Here is a 23981-nt window from a genome sequence, read left to right as displayed (position 1 = left end):
GCTCGGCTACAGAATTTGGATGTCTGACCACTGAGGTTATCAGGGGAGTGTGTAATTTCCTCGGTTCTGTCTTGTCGCAACAAAAATTTGAAGCAACGGACAGACCAGTGTTACAGCCCTCTGACGGACCAGGGTTACAGCTCCGTGTTACAGCTCAGTTTTATTTAGAAAGTAAAGGAAAATACATCCTCGAGGTGTGAAGGCATGCAAACCCAAAAGACACAAGGAGAAGAGAGGCCCCCAGCTCAATTTTGGCTCCTCTTTTTATATGTTTTTTTTTTTTCTCCTCCCCTTGGGCCTGCCCTATGTAAATTGGGCTAGCCAGGAGTGCTGTTTGTTTTACCTGAGGTCCTCAGTCTGGTCCTCAGACCTTCCTTTGTTCTATTTTTGCAAGCTTTTCCCTTTGTCTTTTAGCCACCGCCATTTTGGACTCTTTTTTCCTATTCTGACAACTTAACAAGGTCAATGCCAGCTCTTGCTTTGCTATGCTGCCTTTCCATCAAAGAAAATTTCCTCATTTTGTTTGCTAATAGAGCACTGGGGATATGCATTAATCTGGTGGCCCAACAGAAAAGTATCCGCCTGCCAGTGCAGGAGACAAGAGTTCGATCCCTGGGTCGGGAAGATCCCCTGGAGAGTGAGTGAAGTTACTCAGTCGTGTCCGACTCTTTGTGACCCCATGGACTGTAGCCTACCAGGCTCCTCTGTCCATGGAATTCTCCAGGGAAGAGTACTGGAGTGGGTTGCCGTTTCCTTCTCCAGAGGATCTTCCCGATCCAGGGATCGAACCTGGGTCCTCTCGCATTGTAGGCAGATGCTTTACCATCTCTTCCCCACCCAGGGATCGAACCTGGGTCCTCCCGCATTGTAGGCAGATGCTTTACCATCTGAGCCACCAGGGAAGTCCCCTGGAGAAGGAAATGGCAACCCACTCCAATATTCTTGCCTGGGGAAATTGCATAAACAGAGGAGCCTGGAGGACTATAGTTCATGGGGCCACAAAAGAGTCAGACAGGACTTATCAACTAAACAAACAATGACAACAAAAGAAAAGCTCTTGCTTTGCTATGCTGCCTTTCCATCAAAGAAAAGTTCCTCGTTTTGTTAATAGAGCCCTGGGGACATGCATTACAGTCTTTACCTGAAAGACCTTTCCTTAATAGTCTAAAAGTTGCAAGTATATTACTTCCTGAGAGATTGAACTCTCTACAACAGCATTTCCCTGCTCTTAAAGTCAAAAACACTTTCTTGATGGACTGCAGCCCTCCAGGCTCCTCCATCCATGTGATTTTCCAGGCAAAAGAGTACTGGAGTGGGGTGCCATTGCCTTCTCCAAAATTAATAAGAGATGGCTATTAATATTAAATAAAATGTCGCCATCATATTTGTGACCCAACATAGCTATAGCTGCTGAGTGCCTGGTCTCTATACCCGACCCCTGTCCTGAAGGCAGAGGGGTGATGAGTGACAAGGAGAATAGACTGGCCTTGGACTCAATGACACTTTGCTCCCTGTGTTCCCTCCTAGCTCAGATATCACCACCATTTTCCTAAAGCAAGAGGGCACCCTCCTGGTCGTCATTTCATTTAAAAGAGGCATGCAAGCTGAGTAGCTTCAGTCATGTCTAACTTTTTGCAACCCATGGACTGTAGCCCACCAGGCTCCTCTGTCCATGGGGATTCTCCAGGAAAACTGGAGTGGGTTGCCATGCCCTCCTCCAGGGTTAACAGAGGAAGAAGTATATAAAAGGTGCATTTTTCTGGACATAAGAGGTTGGAGCAGGATTCTGAGAATTCAACCAGGAGCAACGTACACACCAATCAATCTGTAAAAGCCCTTCCCTCTGGGCTGAAGTTCAAGGTCCAAACTGTGGATCAGGAAGGAGTGACTGCCAAAGTCTACTGTACCTACACTCTTTCCAGGCTTAACTGTATCACCCAGGAGTGCCCCTTCCAGTCAAAATGACCTTTGGCTTCTCTGGTCACCCAGAGGGTGGGCACTGGGTAAGGGCCATATAGCCAGGGAAGGAAATATAAATCTTCTCCCATATGAGCTTCTCAATCTTGTCCACCAGACTCCATTTTCCAAACTCTACTGGAGGACATGACAACCCATTCTGGTATCCTTGCCTGGAGAATCCCATGGACAGAGGAGCCTGGAGGACTATGGTCCATAGGGTTGCATAGAGTCGGACACAACGGAAATGACTTACCACACACATACTTCTCTGAAAGTTCAGGAAACACAGACTAAGAGAGAAGCCAGGGTAGAGTCACCCATCCCTAGAATTCCATCTCTCTCACAAGAAATGGTATAGAAGCAGCCTTCATTTCCACCCCTTTGCTGACCTGGTTGAAGGCTAAACTCTCACCACTTTGGTCTGGTCGCTTCTCTCTGCTCCAGTGCATCCTATTTAGCCTCCACCCTCAGCCTTAGAAAAATAAACCCTACAGTGCACAATCTGGGCCACAAAAATGATGGAGATGGGAAGACACATAATAGTAGGCATCTCCTCTGAGCGAATGAAAAAAGATTTTCCTTCCCTCCCCATCCTTTCCCATTTTGAACCTCATGAAAACAGATGGGTTAACAATGTGAATCAGGCTGATGCCAAATAGCAGAGAGGTTGCCAGAGCCAAAACTGAGCTCCAGTATTTTCATTTCTCAACCCGTATGACTCCTCTGACGGTTTTCTAAGATTATGAAGCTCCCTGGCAAGAACTTTAGAGCTCTATTTGCAAAGTAGGCAACAAGCATAATCAGGGTGAAATTTTGTGTCAAAGCCTCTGATTCCATTGGCTGAAACCCTATAAAACCTTCCTTGACTTTGAACTTCGTCATGCTTCACATGTTAATGAAACCAGCCTGCCACCAGGAAGCATGGGCACAGAGCTTGACACAGAATTTATCACAAGGCTCAAGGCTGTATTAAAACACAAGGTTTAATTCTGGTCTCTGTAACTCACAGATAACCTTCAGAGTACAGTCACCATCCCCACTCTGGCCAAAGTAAAAAAAAAGGGGTGGGGGTGGGGGGCAGGGGCGGAGAGGATGAAAGAGGGCTAAAAAATATGAGGAAAGAATCTGGAAGAGAATGGACACACACAAAAAGAATAGATCTATATACATGTATAACTGAATCACTTTGCGGCACACCTATCTGAAACTCGCACAACACTGTAAATCAACTATACTTTAGTAAAAAATTAAAATTAAAAAGAAAGAAAGAGGCCTCCGGACCTCCCTAGGAGTCCAGTTGTTAAGACCCTGGGCTTGCATTGCAAGGGGCACAGGTTCAATCTCTGGTTGGGGAACTAAGATATCTGGCAGTGCTGTCAAAAAAACACAAACAAAACAACAACAACAAAAACAGAAAGAGGTCTGACCTGAGAAACAGCAATATATACAAGAAAAAAATTTTTTTTAGTTATACATCATACTGGAATACAGGAATAATACTCACTTGTGCTCGGTTGCTTCAGTTGTGTCTGGCTGTTTGCAACTCAATGGACTATAGCCTGCCAAACTCCTCTGTCCATGGGAATCTACAGGCAAGAATACTGGAGTGGGGTGCCATTTCCTTCTCCAGGGAATCTTCCTGATTCAAGGATTGAAACCTAGTCTCTTATGTCTCCTGCATTGGCAGGTGGATTCTTTACCACTAGGGCACCTGGAAAGCCCAATCATATTCACATGATAGCATCAATAGTCTGTTGAGTGATTTTTATAACAGTCAATGTGTAAGTGTTTATTACATACCGCGTCCTTCTGTGCTAGGCACTATGCTAAGTACCAGGAACTTAAGACTAATAAGATGGGCTCCCTGCCCCTAAAGAACTTGCAGACATCATCAGGGCATGGCAAACAGCTGGCACAAGTGTAGCCATTCCTTCCAGCCCCCTGCTCTCTCCTATGTCAACAATTAATTACCCATTCCTTTCTAGTGAGCCAGGATACAATAGCTAAATCAACCACCACCAGGCAGGCAAAACAGATAATCCCAAAATGACTTCACGTTCCTTTATCACCAGACAGGGACTCTGACCTCTCCTTCTCTAGTGATGATCATGATAATTGTTATCATGGCAACTAACATGTCCGGAGGGCTTCCCAGGTGCTGCTAGTGGTAAAGAACCTGCCTCCCAATGCAGGAGACTGGAGGAGGGCATGGCAACCCACTCCAGAATTCTTGGCTGGAGGATCCCATGGACCGAGGAGTCTGGTGGGCTACAGTCCATAGGATTGCAAAGAGTCTGACAATGACTGAAATGACCTAGCGGGTAGCAACGTGTCCAGAGAGCTTATTACATGCCACACCCTATTCTGAGAGCTTTATATGCACTACCTCCTCAATTTCGTTTCCCTAGAGCAGTTGGTTAACAAAAATTTTATGTGGTCATCACTGAAGACCCATTTAAAGGAAATGTGAATAAACTCCAGTGTGAGGAAATTAGATGTCCTTCAGATGAATTTTCTACAAGTGATGGATGCTTCACATTAGCAATAACCAGAGAGCTGGTGAAATCGGCTTCCCAGGATGTCTTTAGAATTAGGATAGATTCTTGCGAGGCTATAATGAGAAGTGCAAACCTGTCTGAATGAAGAAGGACAAACCAGATGACCTTTCAGTGTTCTTTTCATTTCCGAGATTCTGTAATTTGTGTGCTCCAGAATCAAATTTATTTTTTTGCTCAAGTCTGTGGTAAATTGTATTCATTAAATTGTCTCCATATCCACTTAGCACAGGTGACAAATTGGCAAAGGGGGGAGGGGCAGCAAGCAATTTGCAAAAACATATTTTTAAACTTCTATTAATCACACATCTACTTGTGCTGAAGCACAAATCTTGTTTGGAGAATGACTCTCAAAAATACCTCAACGCAAGTGCTAGACATGGTTGCAAAGGTAAAGTCCTGGAAACTCACACAGATGACTCACTGTAATGTGTATGGATCAATTAGTTTGTGGCAAAATGCCTTATTTTAGGATGAGTGTAATTTCATGAACATTTATTACTTGTAGAAACCAACTGATTTTGAAATTCCAGGGTTTTTTTAAAAAAAAAAGAAAAACCATGAATAACATTAGACAACATTTTTCCATTTTAGGAATTCAAAATTATTCCTAATTATAATTCAGGAAAATACCATTTACGTTGCACCTGATTTTAGCAAGAAATGTTCTTGTAATGCTTACTGTAAAGCCATTTCCCAAAGAAGCTAGAGCTTTAAGTAGGAAAATCTCATTCTTATTTTCATCTTTAGATAATGTCATTCCCAATGTTTATGTGCTGTTACATAGAACTACCTGGACTTATCTGTTCTTAAATCCTTGACTATAACGCAAAGTCCCACCTATTAGGCTCTTTGTCCCCATCTCCACCATCACTCAGAGTAAGGCTGACATACCTCTTCCCAAATAAATTAGAATTCCATATTCTGTTGATTAACTTAGAGAAAGAGAAAGCACATGCCAGCTGAAACAGAAGAAAAAGAAATGGGCACAGGAGAACTAAGAAGCTGGAAAAACAATTTACAAATTATCAAGATTATTATCAAATCAAGAGCTACAACAGGAAAAAAAAGAGATAGAGTCTCCTATCTTTTCACTGACAGAATTTTCAGTCTTTATTTCTTTCCTTTTCCTTTTGCATGGCATTTGGGAAAACTCATCACAGAAGAGAAGGTCTAGCATATCATGAGTCCTAAGCACTGCAGCTCCTCAGAGACTTTGCCTAGCTCCTAGCAGAGCACTGACTACATTAAATGGATGCTTCCACTTCAAGAGTACAAGCCTTTCTTGGCCCCGTGTCTGTTGTTGACATCATCAGAGGCAGTGCAAAGAACGGGAGATGGGATGTGGGGAGTCGGGAAGAGTATCACCCTAGACAACTCTAGTGACCTTAGTAGAGAAGATAAGCACCTGTTGAAGTCAAGCCTTCCCCACCACTCAGCTCTTGCCCATCTAACCACACTGTTCTGTATCACATCTTCCTGGCTTATTTTCCTTAGAACTTATCACACTCTGAAATGCTCTCATGTATTTATTCGTTCACTTGTTTGTTGTTTGTTTTTCCCACTCTCACCACCCCACCCCAACCAGAATAAGCACTTCATGCAGGCAGAGATTAAACTGCTTGCTCATCTCTAGTTGTGAAACCAAGCAGGACATTATGGGGCTCCTGGGCACAGAAGCCTCTCAGTGCCTCTCATCTCTTGTAGGGAATAGACTCCAGTCCCCATGATCTTCCCTAATGTCCGAAGGGCAGATTTGAACAGTTACTAACCAGGGAAGGGAGTGGATACAGGAAAGGAAAGGAAAGGGTTAGTCACTCAGTCATGTCTGACTCTTTGCGACCCTGTGGACTGTAGCCCACCAGCCTCCTCTGTCCATGGAATTATCCAGGTGAGAATACTGGAGTGGGTTGCCATGCCCTTCCCCAGGGGATCTTGCCGACCCAGGGATCGAACCAGGGCCTTTTTCATTGCAGGCAGATTCTTTACCATCTGAGCCACCAGGTAAGTCCTGGTTCTCCCTCAAGGGATACACATAACAATATCTTTGAGCTCTTAACAGAGCTAAAAAAACCCAACAAATGGACGATATTAGCATTCTTTGGGCTTCCCAGGTGGCGCTAGTGGTAAAGAATCTGTCTCCAATGCAGGAGACACCACAGAGATGTGGGTTCAATCCCTGGGTTGGGAAGATCCGCTGAAGGAGAGCATGGCAGCCCACTGCAATAGTCTTGCCTGGAGAATCCCACGGACAGAGGATCCCACAGGCTATAGTCCATGAGGTCACAAAGAGTTGGACACGACTGAGCCATAATCACAGCAATCTTCATTCCAGAGGAGACCACCTGGGGCCAGATTAAAGGAGTGCAGGCCCTGCACACACTCTAATTCTTATCAGCAACCCTGCCCTGGAACAACTGCCATAAAACACTTCACCAAATCCTCCCAGGTTGGGACATACAGTTTTGAGGGGCAGGAGGCTGCCGTGTCCCCCTTTGCCTGGCAAACCAATCAAGCCATTTTTTTCTACTACACCCAAAAATCTGTCTCTGAGATTTGATTAGATACCAGTACACAGAGGCCAGGTTTTTGGCATCAGTTCCAATACCTGGAAGGGGTTCGATAAATATTTATTGAATGAAAAGTGCCTTCATCCAGAGAGCAAGATAAGAATGGAAAAGGGGGGAAGGAAAAGTTGATAGCCCATAAAGATGAGAGCACCAGTAATCTTAAGGAAGTCAATATTAATGGTTCAGAACCTAAGACTATGAAAGCGGGTAGTAGCTAGGCACCTCTTTTTAGGAAATACCTGTAAGGATCAAACAAGTCATGCCAAGCTGGGCTCCTTGGACTATGCCAGGTCTTGTGGGGAAAACATAGAAGAAACAGACACAACCTCTGCCCCAGAAGAGCCTATACCCTTTCAGGAAATATCCCATAAATTATCATCTATAAAAGAAGGAGCAACTTCCCTGGCATTCCTGTGGTTAAGACTCTGCACTTCCACTGTAGGGGTGCAGATTCAATCCCTTGTCAGGGAACTAAGATCCCAAATGCCTCACTGCACAGCCAAAAAATTTAAAACAACAACAACAAAAGGCAAAGTAAAGTAAATACTAGGAGAGAAGTGCAGGCAGAGTGTAGCGACACTGCAGGAGACATAGAAATTAGGTAAGGAAGTCTCAGAGGGCTTCAAAAAGCAAGCAACTTACATGCTAACAAGCTTCTGAAAGAGCCAAGAAGGGAAAATAATACACTCAGTTTGAGGAACACTGTGATTAATGATACAAAAGTGTTTGGTGTGTTCTGGAAACAGCAAATATTCATACTTCACCTAAGCAAGAAACTATGGAGGAATTTGCAAAAGGGACAGTTCCAAAAACAAGTCGTGAAACAGTAGGGAAAAAAATTTTTTATAAGCTGGAAGTAATAATAAAATTTAAAAATCAACTCTAATAGGTGAAAGAATGAATTAGCTTCTATACTCTCTACAGAAAATATTACAAAATCATCATTTGAAGAGATGTTCAAAGATTGTGTGCTCAGTCATGTCCGACTCTTTGCAACCCCATGGACTGTAGCCTGCCAGGCTCCTCTGTCCATGGAATTTTCCAGAAAAGAATACTAGAGTGGGTTGCCATTTCTCCAGAGGATCTTCCCAACCCAGGGATTGAACTCATGTCTCTTGGGTCTCCTACACTGGCAGGCAGATTCTTTACCACTGCACCACCTGAGGGGTCCTGTTCAAAGATTTTGTAGCATAACTTGTAGAAAGAAGATATTCTAGACATATATATCAGCCAGTTAACTAATAATAAAGTATGATGCTAATTTTGTAATAATCTGATGTTTGTCAGCTTTTAACATTTGTAGTTTGTTGTGATTTCCTTTTGCAACCTAAAATGTAGGCTCCTTTGTATGTAATTTTGTTTTTCCTATGATTTTTCCTAAAGAGAAACACAAAGTTATGCAAGGACATGAAGTCTGAAGCTGAGGCAGCTCTAATTGGAGAGGAGTCTAGAGTTGTTAGCGTTCAGTGAAGTGATGAGGCATGAAGGCCCCATTGATGGCAGAGTAGAGAGATTCTGGGCTGCGGTCATCACACGGCCTGAGTTATGAAACAGGCCACACTTGATGTTATTACTGGCCCTGGAGTTTTCACATTCTGAACCAACTTTGTTATTCAGTCGCTCAGTCATGCCCAACTCTTTGTGACCCCATGGATGGCAGCACACCAGGTTTCCCTGTCCTTCACCACCTCCTGGAGCTTGTTCAAACTCATGTCCATTGAGTTAGTGATGCCATCCAACCATCTTGTCCTTTGTCATCCCCTTCTTCTCCTGCCTTCAATCTTTCCCAGCATCAGAGTCTTTTCTAATGAGTTGGCTCTTCACATCAGGCGACCAAAGAATTGGAGCTTCGGCTTCAGCATCAGTCATTCCAATGAATATTCAGGACTGATTTCTTTTAGGATTGACTGGTTTGATCTCCTTGCAGTCCAAGGGACTCTCAAGAGTCTTCTCTAATACCACAGTTCAAAAGCATCAATTCTTTTGAACCGATGAGTTCCTTTTACAATTTAAGCTAGTGTGAACTGTTTTCCTTTCATGTAATACAAAGCCAAGTGGAAACGATAGCACACAATGCATATGAAAAGCAATTCTAAAGTACCATGTATTATTTTCATTCCTTTGAGTCTTGTCGGGTCCTAGTTAAGACCCTCATTTCTTACCTAAATTATTAAAATAATATTCTTGCTTCCAAAGTTTCCAGTCAAAAGCAGCAGGTCATGACTTTTGTGTGTGGCTAGGGCTTCTTCTTCCTCCCCAAGTCCCTGGAAGTGAACATGAGGCTTAGAAGAAAGAACTATAACTACTAGGCGCCCTAAGGTTTTAGCTTCATGAACTTTGTGATAAAACAGCCTCTGAGATTCATAGCCTCTGCCATCAACGAGCTCATAAGCCAAACGTTTTAGTGTTACTAAACTAAAACGGGCTTCCCTGGTGGTTCAGATGGTAAAGAATCCACCTGAACTGCAGTAGACCTGGGTTAGATCCCTGGGTTGGGAAGATCCCCTGAAGGAGGGCGTGGCAACCCACTCCAGTATTCTTGTCTGGAGAATCCCCATGGACAGAGGAGCCTGGTGGGCTATGGTCCACGGGGTCGCAAAGAGTCGGACACAACTGAGCGACTAAGCCCAAAGTGCCCAATTAGCATAGTTTAAGCATTTCTAATGATGCCATACATACATACAAGGGAAAAATGATTAATAAAAGCCAAAACATAATATTGAAAATGATATAGAATGATATACAGACAGCTAGAAGAAAACTTAGGCAGGTGTCATCAAACAACTCTCTCCTTATGTAAGAACTGAAAATTGAAGAAAATCTTGAAATGAAATAGGTATAACAGTATCTTATTTTATGAGGCATGAGGTTACATACAAAATAGCAATTTTACTTTTGAGGTGTTAGTGCTGAACAGTATATGACTTGGTCAGGATCATTTTAACAGACACTAAGAGGGTGTTTTGTGATGCAATATGAAAATGGAAATTAGCTATTGTTTCCCCCTCAAAATTATTCCACCCACTAGATTAAATGGAGTGGATGCAGACATTCTTTAAAGTTATTAACTGCTCTGGATCATAAGGCAGGGAAGAAGAGTAAGATTTAAGTGAAAGAGCAATAATAATCTGGTTGTTGGGAATTCCTTGGCCATCCAGGGATGCAGACTCTGCACTTTCACTGACCAGGGTGCAGGGTTCAATTCCTGGTCGGGGAACTCAGATCCCACAAGCCACGCTGTGCAGCCAAAATATAATAATTGTTATCTGGTTGTTTTTAAAAGAGAGAAGTTAAGGTATGCATGTCAGCAGACCTGGATCCCACAGTTGGCTAATACCCTAGGTTAATTTTGAACAAATTAGAATCTTGAAATGAAGGGAGCATTTCTGCCCAAAATTTAGAGAAGAAAAGAAGCAAAGCAGAATGCATTGAACTCAGAAATAAACATCTTTAGGACTTCCCTGGTGGTCCAGTGGCTGAGACTCCACACTCCAATGCAGGGGGCCCAGGTTTGATCCCTGGTCAGGAAACTAGATTCCACATGCAGCAGCTAAGACCCAGTGCAGACAAATAAATAAATAAAATAAATAAAAAATAAATATATTTAAAAATCTTTTTAAAATGAAAAACGCATCTTTCTCTTCTGTTCTAGGTTTGGGAGCCATTCAGCCCTATTTTTCTCTATCTAAACAAGTGTTTCTCAATCTGTTTACATTCTCAACTCTCATCTTAGGGAAGCTATTCTTTGCTGTGGAGGGGTGTCCTGTGATTATAGGATGTTTAATAGCATCCTCACCCTCAAACACTAGATACCAGTAGCACTCCCCAGTGGAAACAATTAAAAATGTTGCCAGGAGGACTACCCTGGTGGTCCAGTGGTTAAGACTTCATGCTTCTAACACAGAGGGCACAGGTTCAGTCTCTTGTTGGGGAATTAAGATCCTGCAAGCTGTGAGGCAAAAAAGAAGAAAAAAGTGACTCTCTCAACAAGGTCTTTCTTTGACTTATTTGATTGGTTTGAGACTTCGAGAGTGTGGCTCTGAAGTATACTTCAAACCTTGGGAATTATCCTGCTTATAGTTATGATAATAATACCCCTGATGTGTTACATTTTCTCAAAAGCTTTAAATGCTTCTTCAAAGCCCCTGACCACCAGACATATGATCACCCTGCTACAGGAACCTCAAAAAGGGAAAAAAGAGAATGACTGACTTAGAGACCGTGAACTGGAACCATAACCTGTGACCATCACAAGGATTAAGCAAAAAGCCAAGACCAATGGACACCACGTCAAAGACCAATAAAGCTGAGAGGACTACGGAGCCTACCAAGAGGTAGCTGAGGGTGACACCAAAGCCTACATTTTTATCACCTCTCAGATTGAGAGTTTGATAAAAAGGGGTGAATTGTTAAAAAGAAATACACAAATTCAAAATGGAGTCATTTGTGGTAAGCCCCACTAGACTTAATACCCAATCTAACTGCAGTTTCCACCTCTCCCAGGGGTGGAATTGTAAACCACTGGCATTTTCTGATTCTAGTACAATAAAATTCCTGCCATTCTCTGCACCCTCCCCCCAAAAAGAAGATGAGCTATCCTGAAGCAATCCTTTCTTTTCTTTAGCTAACAACTTTCGTGATCCATGCAGTTTTCTACCTATAAATACCTACCATCTTCTTGTGTAACGTCTCTGAATGCCCTTCTGCTTGCTTAACGGGATGCTGCCTCATTCTTGAATCAATTAATAAAGCCAATTTGCTTTTTTAAAAATGGAAAGAAAATGTTGCCAGACAGTTGAGAACAACTTTTTGTTGTTTAGCCGCTAAGTTGTGTCCAGCTCTTTGCGACCCCATGGACTGTAGCCCACCAGGCTCCTCTGTCCATGGGATTTCCCAGGCAAGAATACTGGAGTGGGTTGCCATTTCCATCTCCAAGGGATCTTCCTGACCCAGGGATCGAATACACATCTTCTGCATTGCAGGCAGATTCTTTACCACTGAGCCACCAGGGAAGTGGTGGGGAACAACTTACCTAGACTAACAACCAATAAGAAGTAAGATTCAGAACTATTAGGGTGGAAAAATTTTCTTTCCACCCTTCTTTGGCTGATCTAGTAATTTAACTGACATAAGACAGGTTAATATAAGAAAAAATTGAACTTTGTACACATGGGAGCCCCATAAAAAATAGGAGACCTCAAAGACAGTCAGGGCGTTGAAGCTTGTTGTACTATCCTGAACTAAGGAGTGGGGTGAGACGCAGGATTTCAAGTGTAAGGAAGGTAATTCACAGGCCAGTAAGAAAAATAGACGTTTGGTGATTAGATGTCTCCCTTGCCATGCAGAAAAGTATTTCTAATAAAGAGTCGTCTTCCAGTAATAAGAAAGTCCCTGATGATCCAGTGGTTAGGACCTGGTGCTCTCAGTGCCAGGGGCCTGAGTTTGATCCCTGGTCCAGGAACTAAGATCCCACCAGCTGCGAGGCCACAATAATAATAATAATAATAATGTCTGGTAACAGCTCTCTTTCTGGGCCAGGTCCCCATCTATATTCTTTTATGTAGTTAAGGGAGAAGTAAAAGTATTTCCTGAGTTTGCTGCCTTCAGCTAAAAATAATTCACACAACAAAGTGGCATGTTTTAGAGTGACCTTTACTCGTCCCTTTCAGAATGATGACACAGAATGAGTCTGTTATACCTTGAATTGCTTTCTTTGGTAAAGTTTAAATAATGTTCCTCTTGTTAAAAGATAAAAGATTTAAAAGGCATGTTGAAAATGCTGAGAGTTTATTTGAACAAAGATCCGTTTGAATCAGACAGCATCCAGTCTAGCAGATAGCAAGGAGCTTGGAGGAGCTGTCCAAAATGAAAAACTTTCATATGCAGAAGGGGATGGGAACAAGGAAGTTATATTAAGTTTAAAAAATGGGTTGGTGATTGCAAGTTATTTTCATTTTGGGGACAACAGGGGACATCTATAAGGCAGATGACTTAACTAGTGCTGATCAGGTGATTTCTAATGGACCTGGTTTAAGATTCAATTTCTGGAGGAGTCGAAACTAGAGAAAGCTCAAGCACAGCAAGGAAGACCTAGTGCATCCAAAAATAAATAAATTTTAAAAATTATTTGGAGGAAAATTTAGCAGTATCTATTAAAAGATGAAAATTTGATTTGCCCTAGGAATGCATACTTTAGGAATTTATCTTAAAGAAATGTTCCCATATGAGCAAAAATACATGTGTATGAAGTTCACTGCCGCCTAGTTTATTTTAGGTTGTTTTTTTTTTTTTAATTTTGGCAACACAGCACAGCACGTGAGATCTTAATTCCCTAATCAGTGATTGAATCAGTACCCCTTGCAGTGGAAGCACAGAGTCTTAACCACTGGCTCACCAGGGAAATCCCACTGTAGCCTAGTTTAGAAGAGCAACACTGAAGAGACCTAAATGTCCTTTGAAGGAGTTTAGGACTTGCCACCCCAAATACGCTGATGTATTGACTTATTTTGAGCTGAAAGTAGTTAAAGAATAGCAAATGCAGGGAAAGGCTTTCTCTAAGCTCTACTATCTGCCTAAAGACAGATCCTCCAAAAGGAACTCAACTGTCATAAGACCCCTCCCAACAATTTTTCCCCATCCTCCCACCCCCTCTTTTATCAACTGGGGGAGACTGGACTCTTCTCATGGGGAGGAGACTAGAAATTGATACCACACCCAGACAAACTTCGTCACAAACTGTCATACCTTGCATCTATCCTTCTTGGCACCCATTCATCCATCATCACTAAAAATCACTTATTCTCCCCTAAAAGGTCAATATCTCTCATCTTCCCCAATTAAAATGATACATAAGCTCTCAAATCTCCTGGCTTTTGTTTTTTTTTTTGGATATTCACTTTTTCATTTTTCATGTGATGTCCCTGTGCAGGTAATATTAAAAATTAATAAATTTGTAGGGACTTCCCTGGTGGTCCAGTGGTTAAGACTCCATGTTACCAATGCAGGAGGCATGGATCCAATCTCTGGTTGGGGAACTAAGACCCAACATGACACAGGGCTCAGCCTAAAAAAATAAAAATAAATTTGTAGACATTTTCTCCTATCAATTTGCCCATTGTCAGTTTGTTTCATAGCTGCTGCTGCTGCTGCTAAGTCGCTTCAGTCGTGTCCGACTCTGTGCAACCCCATAGACGGCAGGCAGCCCACCAGGCTCCACCATCCCTGGAATTCTCCAGGCAAGAACACTAGAGTGGGTTGCCATTTCCTTCTCCAATGCATGGAAGTGAAAAGTGAAAGTGAAGTTTCTCAGTTGTGTCCGACTCTTCTCGACCCCATGGACTGCAGGCTACCAGGTTCCTCCATCCATGGGATTTTCCAAGCAAGAGTATTGGAGTGGGGTGCCATCACCTTCTCCGTTGTTTCATAGATCCAGCTATCAAATCTAGGAGGGTAGAGAGAAAGTCTTTCCTCCTGTGCACCATGAATATCCAGGTGGTTACACTAATCCCAGTACAGAGAATAAATTCCATAAAACTGTTTAAAAAAAAAGAAAGAAAGGAAATTGAAGGTAGTTAGTACTTCTTAAAAAAAAAAAAGTATTTACTTTTTACAGTGTCAGATCTTAGTTGCAGCCTGTGGGCTCTCTAGTAGAGATGCACGTGGGCTTAGTTGCCCCGAGGCATGTGGCATCTTAGTTTCCTGACCAGCAATCAAACCTGCGTCCCCTGCCCTGGAAGGTAGATTCTTAACCATTAGACCACAAGGGAAGTTCCTAAATCATCACTTCTAAAACAAGTTTCTAAATAAAAAGGAAAATGGTAACCACAGTTGACTCTGGGAAAGAGTCTGGAGCATTGAGAGCTGGATGGGGGAGGAGATGTAGTACTTTTGCTGTAAATTTTTTGTGCAATTTGGATTTTTTTCACTTGAAACTTTAAAAAAAAAAGTTGAAAAAGTTTCAGTAAAGTGGGTGTCTAACTACAAATTGGCACTTGCCACAGACCATTGCCATCTATCTCTATAAGGATCAAATCATGTGCTGCTGCAGATGCTGATCTTCAACACCTTCTGAAGGAGTTCAGGATGGAGAACAGAAATGAGGTACTCTGTCCCAGGGGGCGGGGGGTTGGGGAGGGAGGGAACTGACAGGATAGGTCTTCTGATAGTTAGGTATTTTCAGGGTCTGATTTTGAGTCCAATTCTTGTATATCAGCATATCTAGAAAAGCATGAAAATACTTCATGGTGACAACTGTTTCTTGTGACTAGCAAAAGCTTCATGAGACTAGAGAAACCATTTGGAAAAATAGGTGCCTGGCTGCATGTACTCCCCCAGCACCAAAATCACATATATACTGACCTTCCCCCCTGATTTTCTGGAGTAGTTTCTCAGAGTTATTTGAAGGGCTGTCTCCCAGGTTGTGGTTCTCATTTTGCCCCCAAATAAAACTTAACTCTCAATTCTTACACAGTGCAATTTTTTTTTCAGTCAACACGGCAAAGGCTGCAGCTGGATACAAGAGAGTAACAGGTAATCTAAACAGAGATATGCACAACATGGAGGTAGGGGTGCTGCATCTGGGCTCATCTTCCTTCCTTTTCTTTAACCCTGATCACAGCCCACCTTACTCTTAATTCTGTGTCAGGGTCAGAGTATAAGGGGAAATATTTACAAGGTAAGAAGGACTGAGGAGCAGGGGAAGGTAAGGCAATGGATTCCATGCCCTGCAGTGATAACTCTGAACTGAGAACATTCTGCTTCCAAATGTGCCTCCAAAACCACCTCTCATAAACATTTTCTAGGCCTTGAATTTTCTCTCAAGTTTACCTGAATTTGTCCTGGGAAATTCCTAGATATTGAAGCACTGAAATAAATTTCATTAAAACAGGCTAAAAATTCTTCTTTGTGCAAATGGGAAACTTTGCTCTCACTGAACAGGTAATCAGCCCTTATTCTCCAAAGAACCATTTCCTCTTTGTGAGAACAGAAGCCCATTTCGGAGACTTCATAAATGTAACTGTTTTATGAATGAGCCACCCTCAGAAAGACCAATAAAGATGGAAGCAGCGACCCAGGAAATAAGGGACTTGCACTAGAGGGAATTCCTTTAATTCTGAGAAATGGTCTACACTGCCTTTCAGGCTGCAATTTTTTAAAAAAACTTTTCTTTTATTTTGGAGTATAGTTGACTAACAATGAGGCTGCAATATTTTTTTTATTTTTTCCAAACTTTAAATTTTTTTTGTATTGGGGTATAGCCAATTAACGGGACTTTCCTGGTAGCTCAGCTGGCAAAGAATCTGCCTGCAATGCAGGAGACCCCGGTTCTATTCCTGGGTTGGGGAGATCCCCTGGAGAAGCGATAGGCTACCCACTCTAGTATTCGTGGGTTTCCTTGGTGGCTTAGATGGTAAAGAATCCATCTCCCACAATGCAGGAGACCTAGGTTTGATCCCTGGGTTGGGAAGATTCCCTGGAAAAGGTCATGGCAACCCACTCCAGTATTCTTTCCTGGAGCATCCCCACTGACAGAGGAGCCTGGTGGACCAAACATGGAGTCGTGTCTTACACAACTGAGCAACTGAGCGACTAAGCACAGCACAGCCAGTTAACAATGTTGTGATAGTTTCAAGTGAACAGCTAGGGGACTCAGAGGATACAAGAATTTTTAACTGGGCCAAGGAATTCCAAAACCCAAAATATTATTAGTGGCTTAATCATCAATAGAAATCAGGCTGATTTAAATTTGTGAAGGAAAAGATTGCTTTAGCAAGTTTGAACCACTCTCTTTGTTTAGATGAACCAAGATGCAAAGACTTACAAATGAAGTCAGCGCTCATTTTTTTTTTTTTTTTGCAAACTACAAAAGCAACACAATATAGAATTGCAGTTATCATCATAGAAGAGATCTGGAGTGATTTATTTCCTCTACATTAAAAGTGGATGGTAGTGGGTTTAAGTCTTTTTTTGAATCAGAACTGGTTTTTTATTTTATTTTACTTAATTTTATTTATTTTTGGCCACATTGAGCTACATGCAGGATCTTAGTTCCCTGACCAGGGATCAAATTGACAGGCCCTGCCAGTGGAAGTGCAGATTTGTAACCACTAGACCACCATGGAAGTCTCCAGAGCTGTTTTTTAGACTCTGATGAAAATGTAGATGGTTAAAAATTTGAGTCCAAGAGTTGGATGGCCTGAATTCAAATTCCTGTCCACCATTTATTATCTTTGTATCTTAAGCAACCGATTTAACCCTTCCATACCACAGTTGTCACCTCTATAGAATGGAAATAATAACAGTTTAATAGGGCTGTTGTGAGAACTAAATGAGATAATTCACCTACAGCACTTATAGCATTGCCTGACACTTAAGAAGCACCAGATAAATGTTCCCTATGGCTTCAATCATATGGACTCAAGAATCCAAAAATGCAGGGATTTCTGTCTTTAGGCAGGGCTGGATCCAGTGGCTCAAATGATACCCTTTTGTCACCTCTGTTTTCTCTATGTTGGCTCCATTCTCAAGCAGTTTCTTCCCAACAAAAGTGTTCTCTCAGAAACTCGAATGAGAACGTACGCCTCCCTAATATTCCCAGATATGAATCTCCTTGCCTGTATGCTGTGTCCAATGCTGAACCAATCACTGCACCCAAGGGAATGCAAAGCTGACTGGCCCAGCCTTGGTTGGCCAGGTTGGGAAAGATCATCCCTACCCAAGTATGGACGTGGACAGAGGGGGTGGGAGGGCAGTGTTTCCCCGAGGAAAACCCAGATGTCATTGCTAAGGGGAGACTGAATGGAAACTGGACAAAGAAAACAACAGGTGGCTACCTGTCCCAGGTTTATCGCCTTTGTTTTAGGCAAACACCTCTTCAATCATGAGCGAAACTGAAGAGCTTTCATAATTTTCTTTACCCCAGTGCTTAACTGCTCTGACTATCAAGAAATTTCTTCTTTTATTTAACTTTGTATCTTTAAATTAAGACTCATTTTATCTGAGACTTCAGAGTATTTAAAACAACAACAACAACTTGTTCTTACCACAGTTGACTCTGTAATGTTTGGTTTTTCTGGGTCTCAGTTCCTTTGTAAAAATGAAAGCGTTGGCCTGGGTGATCTCTAAATTCTCTTTTAAACATCTGTGACTTCTGAGAACAATAGCAATGACTCCACAGAAATTTTGCCTGTTGCTATCGCTCTATAAACCCTAGAAAAGTCTTCCTTTTATCTGGGTTTGTTCCTTGGAGCCTATCTCTAATCCACAGATACTGGAGTGTATTGATTTAGAGGGTAGACACTGGATTCAGAGTGTCTAGTCCAAGATCTGCCTTGGACCATTACACCTGTGTGACTTTGGGCAAATTGCTTAACCTCTCTGTTGCCTTTTCTGTAAATGTAATAAAAGACCCTGCCTCATAGGCTGTGTGAGCATTACAGAATTCATACATGAAGTGTCTGATACTGTGACATTAGTAAAAGTATTGGCTATTACTAAGCAAGCAACATCTCTCAGAATAAAAAGCACCTTACTTCTAGAGAAACAAGGATAAAAATCACATAAAAATTACATCACCTATCACATGTGCAAGAAGAAAATGAAGTGAAACATTTAACGTATTGAAAGAAAAAGACAATTATTGGTTGTATAGGCATACACCTTTATCAAAAATCCACAGAACTGCCTTAAAATGAGTGCATCTTATTTTATGTAAATAATAATGCCTCCATAGAATTTTTAAAAGTCTATCATAAACCAGTTAGCAACTGAGGGGGGTGGGTGTTAAAAAGCAAAGGGGGGTTGGTGGGAAGCCTTAAAGCATACTCCTTATTCTTCTGGACTTAAAGGTTAAATGAGCAAGTCATTGAGTAGCCTAAGAAAAATTTGAGCAAGGGAGGTCAGAGGATAAGCACTCAGCAGTTCCTGGGAAGGTCTCTAGAGGATGAGACATTCAGGGTAAGGCTCAGAGAATAAATGAGAGCCAACAAATGTTTTCTTATTGCCATTTACACCATTGTCTTCAGCTACCGTCTTGTAACCCACTCAGCATAGCGGCATGAGGAGTCACCGCTTTCCTAAACAGCAACCCACTCTCTTCTATGAGGTCTTTAGCTGTGTTGAGGCTTCTGAAATTACCCTGCTGGGTTCAGGCAGGGAAAAGACAACCAGATTGAGTGCTGCTGTGTAATATTTTACTCTGCCTCGTCTCGAATTTGTAATTGCTTTCCTTTTAAACTTGTGACCAAAAATTGCCCAAAACAGAGTCAAATTTCAGTTGATACTATTTCACTACAAGTTTAGGTTTCTTTTTCAAAAAGAACAAAATAATATGCAGAAAATATTCAAGTATCAGAAAGACCCAGGGACCATTTTTCACTTTGCTCAAGTTTTCTGTCCAGGCATGAAATGTGTTCTACGATTGTTGCTGTTTTCTAATTGCTGTGACTAAAAATTGGAAAAATAAAAGCAGAGTATTCATCTTTGTTTTGGAAAGCAATCTTTCTGGAAGACGGGCTCCCATCTATCATCTCCAGTCTTTCTTCCCACTCACCTGTCTTAATCAGTCCTCATGGCTCTTCCAGCCCCGGCAGGACCCACTACCTATAAAACTGTACAGAGTAGAGAAGGAAATGGCAATGCACTCCAGTATTCTTGCCTGGGAAATCCCATGGACAGAGGAGCCTGGCGAGCTACAGTCCATGGAGTTGCAAAAGAGTCAGACACAACTTATCAACGAAACAACAACAAAACTGAGTTACTTGATACCACTTTTATCACAACCTCCTTAACAGTCTTTTTTTCTTTTGTAACATTTTTGGTTGGGTTGATACCTCTCAAATGTTTCCTTATTTGTTTTGAAGGAAAACCTTTAGCGCTATCACCTAGGAGATTAGTTAAGGCTGCAGATTAACTGGTTAACTGGTGTTTTTCTACTAGAAAATAAAGAAATCCATATTTGTACCATGTTCAGAAATAGAGATAATTACTTAACATAGTTTTAAAAAAAACTGTACAGCATTAGCTTCAGAGCATCTCATTATAAGACCCCTCTGAGTCCCTGAAGGAGTGACAGCTTTAGGCCCCACACAGTCTTGATCTGCAATCTGGGAACAGTTGGGGATCTTTTTTTTTTTTTTTTGGCCAGGCCACTGAACATACAGGATCTTCCCCAACCAGGGATTGAACCCATGCCCCCTGCATTGGGAGTAAGCAGTCCTAACCACCAGACCACTAGGGAAGTGCCAGTTTAGGGGTGGGGGGGTCTTTATAGCCACATTCCACAGTGGCTCTCCAAAGTGGGAGAGTTAGGAATGGGCACCCCCAATCCTTTCTCTCCTTCCCTCTGAGTCAACTACTAAAGACCACTGTACTCATTAGCTTTAAACAAATCTTAATAATCTCTGAACACACAGTTTAAATATTAAGCCTAATTAAACCCATAACACACCACTTTTCATTTTGTGTGTTAATGGGAACACATACAGAAACTACTAAAATAATGACTCTCAATAGAAGAACAAAACTAGCATTTTTAGGTTCTAATTAAATTTTGCCTTCCAAATGTGATGTTTTTTGCTTTTCACTAAAAATAGTGAACTTTCAAACTGGAGAAGAGAATAATAAAATGCCCAAATAATTAAAAGGGAATAGACACAAGGATGCTATCATTCCTTTTGCGCAGTTCCTCTCTCTCTCTCTCTCTCTTTTTTTTAGCTAACCGTGGCTTGCAGGATCTTAGTTCCCCAATCAAGGATTGAACCCTGGCCCTTGTCAGTGAAAGCAAAATTCTTAACCCCTGGACCACTAGGGAATTCCCTGTTTCACAGTTTCTGATACTTACAGCATATCTAGAGTTCCATGAGCCGTGGGAAACCCAGCTCCACCAACGAGACAAAATAAGATAAAAATAAATAATAAATGTGAACATCTATTTACAAAAGCTAAATGTCTCTCTTAAATACCAGCTGCTTATTATTATTATCTTTGCTGCTGTCATAATAATACTAGAGGTTGTCAAGAGAGTCTGCAATGGACCACAGAACATTAAGGGCATAAAATTGAAATGTTTATCACTTTCAGTCCTTCCAGGGTTAGGAATAGCAGAAGTTCTTCAAAGCCTTTAAAAATCAAAACCAAAAATACTTCCTTGTGGAATGTATGGTTTAAAAAAAAAAAGCACTTGGAGCAGTAGAATTTCACCAGAATCTTGTATAGCACACTCAAGACAAAAATAAGCCTTTATTTTCTTCCAAAATGCTCTCCAAAATGCCTACGACTGCTTAGTTACTACCAAGGGAAGATGTCTCCTTCTATTTCGGTGGTCCTGCAGCTTTCTCTCCCTAATTAGAGCTTCCATATTGTCTGGCCATCTGCTTCTGGGTTCTGCCCAGGTTGTGGTAATGAAAGGGGTATTTTATGATCTCATCCTTTTAGTGGGAGGATAGATGCTACATTAGTCTGGTCAGGATGAAAGACCTTTGGGGAAGACACATGGGCCCCCATGGTGCTTGTTGTGTAAAAGCTAAACATTCCCCCCAGCTACAGAGGTTGTAGAGGTTCCTATTTGACCATCTCACAGCCAGCTAGCAGGAAAATGCCATATGCAGAACAGTCTACCTACTCTCAACTGTTGTTCTTATGTTGTCTCCTTCTACTTGATTTGCTACTTGACAGAAACATTTGTATTCTGGCACAGCAACCCACTCCAGTATTCTTGCCTGGAGAATCCTGTGGACAGAGGACCCTGGCGGGCTACAGTCTATGGGGTTGCAAACAGCCAGACATGACTGAAGCAACTGAGCACAGCACAGCACAGCCACAGGTGGCTGCTACGGATTTGAAATGTAGCTAGAACAAATGAATAGTCAAAACTATAGTTTTTCCAGTAGTCATGTATGGATGTGAAAGCTGGACTATAAAGAAGGCTAAGAGCCGAAGAATTGATGCTTTTGAAGTGTGGTGTTGGAGAAGACACTTGAGTCCTTTGGACTGCAAGGAGATCAAACAGGACAATCCTTAAGGAATCAACCCTGAATGTTCATTGGAAGGACTGACGCTGAAGCTGAAGCTCCAATACTTTGGCCACCTGATTTGAAGAGCTGACTCATTAGAAAAGACACTGATGCTGGGAAAGATTGAAGGCGGGAGGAGAAGGGGATGACAGACGATGAGATGGTTGGATGGCATCACCAACTCAATGGACATGAGTTTGAGCAAACTCCGGGAGATGGTGAGGAACAGGGAAGCCTGGCATGTTGTAATCCATGTGTCACAAAGAGTTGGATACCACTGAATGACTGAACAACAACATGTATTAGCTGCCCTCTCTCACGATGAGTCATTTTGGCTATTAGATACAACTCTGCTTGGGTAACCACCCTAGACAAACCCTTTGACTCCAGTGTCTGATTTTTCCACATTCAGTCAGACACTCTGGTATGTGGTTCACAAGAATGTGTGGGTGTGTGCTAAGTTGCTTCAGTCATGTCTGACCCTTTTCTACCCTGTGGACCTTAGGCCACCAGGCTCCTCTGTCCATGGGATTCTCCAGGCAAGAATACTAGAGTGGGTTGCCATGCCCTCCTCCAGGGGATCTTCCCGACCCACGGATCGAACCCTCATCTCTTATGTTTCCTACATTGGCAGCCAGGTTCTTTACCACTAGAGTAACCTGGGAAGCCCAGTTCACAAGGCTAGCCTTCAACAGTTCATCTCATCCTGGTGCAGGCATATTCCTCCACCAGTCAAGAAGTGAAGCCTACCTGTCCACCACCGAATCTGCAATGGCTTTATGGCTCTGTTTGACCAACTAAGCATGGAAGAAGTGACGCTGTGCTATTCTGGGTTTGGGCTTCCAGAGGCCTAAATCTGTTTCCTTTTGCTTATTTTACTTATTTACTTTTTTGCTGTGTGGCTTGCAGGATTTTAGTTCCCTGACTAAAGACTGAACCCGGGCCTTGGCAGTGAAAGCACAGAGCCCTAAGCACTGGACTACTAGGAAATTCCCAAACTTTTGCTTTTTAAAAAAAAATATAGCTGTCATGCTCAATTCATTTGGCAGCATATATCTTAAAATTGGAACAATTCAGAGAAGATTAGCATGGCTCCTGGACAAGGATGACATGCAAATTTGTGAAGTGTTCCATATTTGAAAAAAAAAAAATAGCTGTCACAGAAAGAAGTCCCAGGCAAGTCCAGGCTCTCCTACTCAAAAGAAAGGCCATGACAGACAGGGTCGGAAAAAGATACCATCCTCCAACTGAATGGTGCCCTGCTGTCAGCTTCCTGATTCATATGGGTTTAGTCTCAGTAGGTATCACATTGGCGCTCTGTGGAGAGCAGAGAGTGGAATCTTAGATTTTTGAAATCGGAAGACATTCCTGAAACCAAAAGAGCAAACACACTAAGCCACATGAATGAATGTTACTTGTATTTGTGCAGTAGCTTTCACACCAGTATTTTGAATCTCTGGCCCTCATCCCATCTCGTGCTTGGCTCCTCTGCATATTTGGATAACAAGGGAGCTAGTAAGAAAGAATTTCATAGGTTTGTTTTTTAATTGAAAATCTTTGTATGGGAGGAATTATCAGTTCAGTTCACTTCAGTCACTCAGTCGTGTCTGACTCTTTGCAACCCCATGAATCGCAGCACGCCAGGCCTCCCTGTCCATCACCAACTCCCGGAGTTTACCCAAACTCATGTCCATTGAGTCGGTGATGCCATCCAGCCATCTCATCCTCTGTCATCCCCTTCTCCTCCTGCCCCCAATCCTTCCCAGCATCAGGGTCTTTTTCAATGAGTCAACTTTTCACATGAGGTGGCCAAAGTATTGGAGTTTCAGCTTCAACATCAGTCCTTCCAATGAACACCCAGGACTGATCTCCTTTAGGATGGACTG

The 23981-nt window shown here is 42.2% G+C and overlaps 2 non-coding genes across 2 annotated transcripts; one reads left to right on the top strand and one right to left on the bottom strand.

Moving 5' to 3' along the window:
• Positions 1–829: 829 nt before the first annotated feature.
• TRNAC-ACA (transfer RNA cysteine (anticodon ACA)) lies at positions 830–902 on the bottom strand. Its single transcript has one exon. It is a non-coding gene; the product is annotated as a tRNA-Cys (tRNA).
• A 22222-nt stretch (positions 903–23124) lies between these two features.
• On the top strand, positions 23125–23235 carry LOC145511766 (U6 spliceosomal RNA). Its single transcript, XR_014058147.1, has one exon. It is a non-coding gene; the product is annotated as a U6 spliceosomal RNA (small nuclear RNA).
• The last annotated feature ends 746 nt before the right edge of the window (positions 23236–23981 follow it).

This window comes from Giraffa tippelskirchi, chromosome 6, assembly GCF_054371585.1.
Source record: "Giraffa tippelskirchi isolate mGirTip1 chromosome 6, T2T-mGirTip1v1.2.pri, whole genome shotgun sequence".
NCBI lineage: Eukaryota > Metazoa > Chordata > Mammalia > Artiodactyla > Giraffidae > Giraffa > Giraffa tippelskirchi.
This window is presented reverse-complemented; position numbering and strand designations above follow the sequence as displayed.